Source organism: Sinocyclocheilus rhinocerous, unplaced genomic scaffold (genome assembly GCF_001515625.1).
Source record: "Sinocyclocheilus rhinocerous isolate Xijiao unplaced genomic scaffold, SAMN03320098_v1.1 scaffold17675, whole genome shotgun sequence".
In the NCBI taxonomy this organism is placed as follows: domain Eukaryota; kingdom Metazoa; phylum Chordata; class Actinopteri; order Cypriniformes; family Cyprinidae; genus Sinocyclocheilus; species Sinocyclocheilus rhinocerous.
The window spans coordinates 663-8191 of record NW_015632228.1 but is presented as its reverse complement, the minus strand read 5'-3'; the positions used below and the strand labels follow the sequence as shown (position 1 = coordinate 8191).

The window sequence follows — 7529 nt, the reverse complement described above, 5'->3', positions numbered from 1 at the left end:
AAAACAAAAGTGTTGCGTTTATAATTTTGTTCAGTGTATATGACACATTCAAATTGTCCACTTTATTTAAAAATATCTAATTAGGAAATTAGGAATAATATATATATTATACATAACTAACTACATATTATATATAACAAGTCTAACATAATATGTATAAATACTGTCATCTATTTTCCCTGAGTAACCGATGAGCGTCGCCATGATTGATTCTAACTTCCGTTTGGATGTTCTCGTGTTCCGAGTCCCGACCTCCATAGACATCCATGTTAAAATGGGGTAAAAAGATTGACTTAATTAATTAAACTGAATTTTTTTTTAAATATAACTAATTATAAAAATGTGCACGGGGTAAAGCTGTGCGTTAATTTGACTAGAAACACCAGAGACCGGAAATATAAAGCATCTTTCCCTTATGAGGCTGACGAGACTTCCGTGTTCAGGAAAAAGGTGGATAGGGGGAACAAAATAATAATAATTTATTATCCAATTTAAATGGTTTACTTTGACCTCGACAAACATAAAAATAAATAACTTTATAAATATATTTCATTTAAACTGTATTGGAACACATTGAGTTGAACTAACTGAATTACATTTCATTTCACAAATCTGTTTTTTTTTTGTTTGTTTTTTAATATCAGTTGGGGCTAAACGTATTTATTGGATCTAAATCCTGCCCTCAATAAAATTTATTTTGTCCAATGAGTTTTAAAAAAAATTTTTTTGCACTAATATTCACAAACACTTAAATACAACATACATAAATTAATAAATATAATCGTACAATTATAATATACTTATATAATATAAACAAGATGATGTTAAGGAATAAAAAATTATGTTTCTTTCATGCTAAAGTACATAAAAGCAGTGGCAGTTACTTGCCATATGGCTGCAGCCATTCCAGATATATAAATCTGTCGCAAAAACAAGGCAAATAAATAGATATAGCTAAAGTGTTTTCTTTAATTTTCCCCCCACAGTGACTGACATTTGACACTTGCCAAAGTAGGCTCTGTGGCCTATGCAGTTATTAATATTCTTTATCACTTTGTTTTATCTGCAGGGAGCAGAAGTCTGCAAAATCAATGCAAAGATCCTCCTGACAAGAATAAAGTGGCTGGTGGTAAATATGTATAGTACAGATATAAAAAAGTATATGTAGTATATATAGTAAAGGAGAGAGAGAGGAAATCAAAAGAGAGATGGCAAAAATAGAAAGAGAGAAAGAAGATATACAGGCCAAACATGAAGCAGAAAAAGAAAAGATAAAGATGAAGATGGAGGAAGAAAGACAGAATAATGACACCGAGTGGAGAAGAAGAGAAATACAATTCAGAGAGAGTGAACAACAATACAAAATAGAAATAAAAAGAGAACAAGAGAAATGGGAGACAAAAATACAAGAGGAAAGACAAAGAATAGAGGATGAATTTGAGAAAAGCAGGGAGAAAGAACAACAAATGTGGGATGAAAGTTACCAGAGACTTAAAGAAGAGAGAGAGGAAATTAAAAGAGAAAGAAGAGCTTCAGGCTAAACATAAAACAAAAATAGAAAAGATGTAAACGAAGATGGAGGAAGAAAGACAGCATCATGACAAAGAGAAGAGTAGAAGAGTAGAAGAGTTTAGAGAGAATGAAGAACAATACAAAACGGAAATAAAAAGAGAACAAGAGAAATGGGAGACAAAAATAAAAGAGGAAAGACAAAGAATAGAGGATGAATTTGAGAAAAGGAGGGAGAAAGAACAGCAAATGTGGGATGAAAGTTACCAGAGACTTAAAGAAGCGAGAGAGGAAATGTTGATCTTCAGATCAAACATAAAGCAGAAATAGAAAATATTAAGATGATGTTTGAGGAAGAATGCCTAAATCATAACAAAGAGAGAAAGGAAAGAGAAAAATAATTAATAGAGAACAAAGAACAATACAAAAGAGAACTGAAAAGAAAACAAGAGAAATGGGAGAAAAAGATAAAAGACGAAAAACAGAGACAAGAAGAAGAATGTGAGAAAAGCAGGGAGAAAGAACAACAAATGTGGTTGTCTTCATTTCTTCCTCAAGAGCCACAGGAAGAGAATGAACTGGTAAACTCATTTCTACACATGCTGATGAACATGGACTACAGAGCAAGATGCACTGTCATAAAACACACAAAGAAAGAAGGTGAGAAAGACAGTGCAAATTACAGTCCTGATATTCACCCGATGGATGTTCAGATGGCTGTGTTTCATTGTGCTGATGGTTTCCTGAAGCAGCTGATGGTGACTAAACTCTCACTGTGTCAGTATGCACTGCCTCTGCTTGTTCCTGATCCATTCACACAACAGATTGAGTTTCCTCTCTGGACATTCAGACAAATCAACAAGAGCTGGAAGATGAAGAACAGCAACAATGAGATCATCAGTCAAACCCAGCCAGTCTACAAGGCAGAGACTCCAATGGTGGCTTTCTTCAGGTTTGGCTCTGTGTCTTCATCTAAGTCTCAGCTGATGAACAGCCTCATCAATGAGAAACACAACACGTTCTTCTACAGGAACTGCTCAGGCAGCAGCAGAAGCAGATTACTGATGGATGGAGTGGTGGAGATCGCCTGGTACTGCCCTTCTGGGAAAAAGACAGACGCATTTGATGACTGTGTTGCTTTCTGTAATCTTCATGGTGATGCAGCAGCCAATGAGAAACAATATGAGATTCTGACCAGCATGGCATCAGTAAATGTCCTCTTCTTACCTGATTTTGGACAGAAGAACCAGTACAAGGGTTTGGTGAGATCACTCTTCAGGTCTCCTCAGTGATAAAACTGAACTGGGGAATGGTAAATTCAGAATTGGTCTTTTGAACAAAAAACAATCTGATGTATCTGAGCAAATAAGAGAGACTGTCAAAGAGACTTTGATCAAGCAAAAAAAGAGCTTCAAGCTTGAAGATGTGGCCGAACACACAGGAATCAGAGTAGATGAGGATGATCCAGAGTGTCAGAGAGGAAAACGGGCAGCAGTTCAGATCATGGGTTTACTGAGAGGAAAAGATCCATCAACAGTGAAAGAAACAATCCTGCCCCGTCAGGGGAAACTGTGGCATGACTGGTGTGAAATGAACAAAGAGCTGCATCATCTACAAGGAGAAAATCTAGAGGAAGATAAAAGCACCAAACTGAAGAACATGAGCGATATAAGAGAAAAACAAGTGGCACACGGATTGAGTGAGTTTATGGGGAAATTTATTTATACAATGAAATCACAGAGTGATAATGAAACAAACTATTTCATCAGATGGATGATGAACCTGTTGGATGACTTCACTTCAGATGAGCTCTGCAGACTTCATAAGGAATATGATCTGAAATGGCATGAAGTCTCTGCATTGAAAAAGATACCTGATAAACTAGATCAACTGCAGACTGAACAAACAAACCTGGAAAACATATCAGAGCAAATTAACAGGACAGGTTTTGGCTTGGAGCACATCCTGAGAGAGTTTGGTCAGATTTATGAATCATGGTCATCTGTGAAGAAGAACAAGGAAGACAGTCTGCAGTTTGACTTCTGTTCTCTCCCGAGTCTTGCAGCAGAGATGATGATCTCAGGTTTTCCCATGGAGCTGATGGATGGAGATGCTGCTCATGTTCCTCTCACGTGGATCTCTTCTGTTCTAGATGAACTTGTTAAGAAACTGGGAGACCAGAAACTCTTTGTGCTGTCAGTTTTAGGGATTCAGAGCTCTGGGAAATCCACTATGCTGAATGCCATGTTTGGACTCCAGTTTGCCGTCAGTGCTGGCAGGTGCACCAGAGGAGCTTTCATGCAGCTGCTCAAAGTGTCAGAAGAGATGAAAACAGAGATGACGTTTGACTATATTCTGGTTGTTGATACAGAGGGACTTCATGCACCAGAATTAGCTGGAAGGTCAACAACACATCGTGACAATGAGATGGCTACATTTGTTATTGGTCTTGGAAATATGACCATCATCAATATCTTTGGAGAAAACCCATCTGAGATGCAGGACATTCTTCAGATTGTTGTTCAGGTCTTCCTGAGGATGAATAAAGTCAGACTGAATCCAAGCTGCATGTTTGTGCATCAGAATGTCTCAGATATTACAGCTGGAGATAAAAACACGGAGGGAAGGAGACGACTGCTGGAGAAACTGGATGAAATTACAAAAATCGCTGCTAAAGAAGAAGTCTGGGATACAGAACGATTCAGTGATGTGATTGCATTTGATGTACAGAAAGATGTGAAGTATTTTGCTCAGCTCTGGGAGGGCAGCCCACCCATGGCTCCACCAAACCCAAACTACTGTGAGAACATTCTAGAACTGAAACAAACTATTCTAAGACATGCTTCAAAATCAGACGGCATAATGCTGACACACCTAAGAGACCGTATTAAAGATCTCTGGGAGGCTTTGCTTAATGAACAGTTTGTGTTCAGCTTCAGAAATTCTCTGGAAATCACAACATACAAGAAACTAGAGACTGAATACAGCAAGTGGACCTGGAGCCTTCGGAGTGCCATGCTGGAAATTGAAAACCAGCTTCACATCAAAATTGGAAATGAGGAAATTCATGATGTTGAGGAAACTGATCTTCAAAGAGAATTATATGCTAAAAGTGAAGAAGTGAAAAAGACAATGTCTGAATTTTTTGAGAAAGACAGAGATGCAAATACACTGAATCAGTGGAAAGCTTCATTTGAGATAAAAATCAAAGAGCTTCAAGAAAACATTGTGAGGGAAACTATGACGAAATTAACTGGGGTTATAAAGCAGTGTCACGTGCCAAAAAACATGTTCAAAGATGCTGAGAAGACACATCATGAAAACACCCTTTATAAAAAGTGCAAAGAACTTGCCTTAAAATTTAAAGACAAAGCAACTGATACAAATGTCATGAAAACACAGTTTGATTTATTTTGGAAACAACAGATAGCTGAGATCATCAGAGACACTCCTTTAGTCGTCAAATACATTGACATATTAAGAGATGTGAAGAATCTCCTCAGTGAGACTTATGAAAGTCTCCCTTTAGACCGTATGAAAGACAGCAGTCAGTACAAAGATATGTTCTGTTTGCTGAGCTATTCAGAATATGTACAGTTGAAGAAATTCAGTGGAATTACAGGACATATCAAAAATGTGTACAAAGAAGCTAAAGAGAAGCTTGGTCTTGTTTTATCTGAAGAGGATGAAGTCCAGATAAGAGCCTTAATCACAGACATCATTCAGAAGTCAAATAAAATGATTCAGTCATTTAACATTGCAAAGATGGGCTACAACATTAGCTACATTCAACAACTCACAGATTGCATAAAGACTAGATTAACGCAGCATGCAGATGGGCTAAAAATTAAATATGTGTTCAAGAGTGAATTCTTCATTGATTTGGTACTTTGCATATGCCACAGAACAAAAAAGACATTCACAGATCAATACAAACTGTTCAGGGATGCCAATGATCCTGTTCTCTATTTTAATAGAAAGCGTGAAGAGTACTACAGAATTTTCCAGAAATACTGTGAAGGAGCATCATCAACTGCTATTTTTGATGAATTTGTTTGTAATAAACTCAAAGATCCCATTCAGCAGAATGTCTACAAAAAACTGCTAGAGATTTAGCAAATGAAATGAAGACAAACTGTGAATCACTAAATGGGAACCGATCAAAGCTGGAGAAACACATCCTGAGGACACTGGCAGAAAACAGGACTTCAACGCATACATGATATACATTAAAAATCCTAAAGAACACTTCAAGAATTTCATCAGAGGTGAAGTCAGTCAGTACATCACTGAACGATTCGAAGATAGTGTTCGACCCAAGATGGAAAACAGCATTAAACTGCTGGAAAAACAGATCACAGAAGCAGCACATGAATCTGCCAAACAGGCTAATGCTGATTTGTGGTTGCATCATTTCACTCGACAGCTCTCGGATGTGCTGGTATTCTCTGTAAATGACCTCACTGGAGTGAATCAGGAGGATGTTGAAGTCAGCTTCCTAGAAGATGTGATGAAGAGAGAACTTCCTTCCATAATAACTGACATAATCAGTAAATTCAGCACAGAAACTTTTCCAGTAAAGCTGGAACACAAAGACAGACCAGATGAGATTCTGATTGTTCACTTCTGTCAGTGCTGTTGGGTTCAGTGTCCTTTCTGTGCATCCATCTGCACAAACACAATAAAAGGCCATGATGGAGATCACAGTGTTCCTTTCCATCGTAATGTTGGACTGAATGGGTGGAGCTACAGAGGAACAACAAACCTAGCTATCAACATCTGCACATCAGCAGTAGCCAGTAATCAATCTTTTTATCCAAATAGCTCAGATGATAAAGTCCCCTGGAAGGAATACAGAAAAGGAGGTCCTAAATATGCTTCATGGAGCATCACCCCAGATCTCTCTGTGCTGCCGTACTGGAAGTGGTTTGTGTGCAGATTCCAAACAGATCTGGAAAATCACTATAAAAAGACCTATCAGAGGCATGGCAAGATCCCAGATGAATGGAGAAAATATTCTCAAGAGGAAGCTATTGAGAGTCTGAATAAATACATTTAGGGAACAATTAGCAAAGACTCTGATACAAAGACAGTTTAAATAAATATCTATATTACAGACTCTATTCAGAGCCATGTAGCTATGAGAAATGCAATTTACTATTACGACCAGAAGCATGCTTGAAAGTTGAATATTGCACTTCAAGATTCATGAACAAGCCCACCTTTTCAAGCAGACTTGGTTTTGAGTTTAGAAGAAAACATTCATACCAAATAAACCAAACTCTGCCCAGAAGTAGACTTACGTCTGCACCAAAAGCTCTAGTGTGAAAACACTTTGTAAGAAATGCTGTTTGTCTGGTTTAAGCTTAAACAATGATCCGCTTGCCTATATTTAATCAGTTCAAAATAATGCTCCATGTTGGACATAATATGCCATATAAACAAATGTTTAAATGCTATTTGCTTGGTTTGGAAAGTACAAGACTTACTTTGATAATAATATAGCCTAGAATATAAACAAATGGGTAAAAATGATTATGATGTATGCTGTTTTAGTTTTTTTCAATTAATTTGTTAATTTGGGTGTTAATTGTCATCTGTGTTTCATTCAGTGGTCCTGTATGATGAACAGTGACAAATATTGATTATGTTAAGATAAGCTTGCAGTTTTGCATCTAAAACACAAAGTACAGTGACAGCAGAGATGTTTCATATAGAATACTATATGGCCTAATCTGCGTCCACAATAAACATCTCATTACTGAAAAGATTTTGCATGTTTTAATGAAATATATAATAAGGCTGAATAAAGTGATGAGTGCATTTTTAGCACTTCACAGAAAGTGAAGAAGTGAAAAAGACAATGGGTCTCATTTATCAATCGAACGTAGAAACGAGCGCAGATTCGTACAAATCAACTTACGACAGAGTTCACGTGTGATTCATGAAACATTCGTATGCTGCCAATCTCATCGTACGAATGATCGCACGTTGATAAATGTGGCGGCAAAAAACAATGG

At 37.1% G+C, this 7529-nt stretch overlaps 1 pseudogene; it reads left to right on the top strand.

The window, feature by feature from the left end:
• Positions 1-2074: 2074 nt before the first annotated feature.
• LOC107742233 (interferon-induced very large GTPase 1-like) lies at positions 2075-6886 on the top strand (annotated as a pseudogene).
• Positions 6887-7529: the final 643 nt, after the last annotated feature.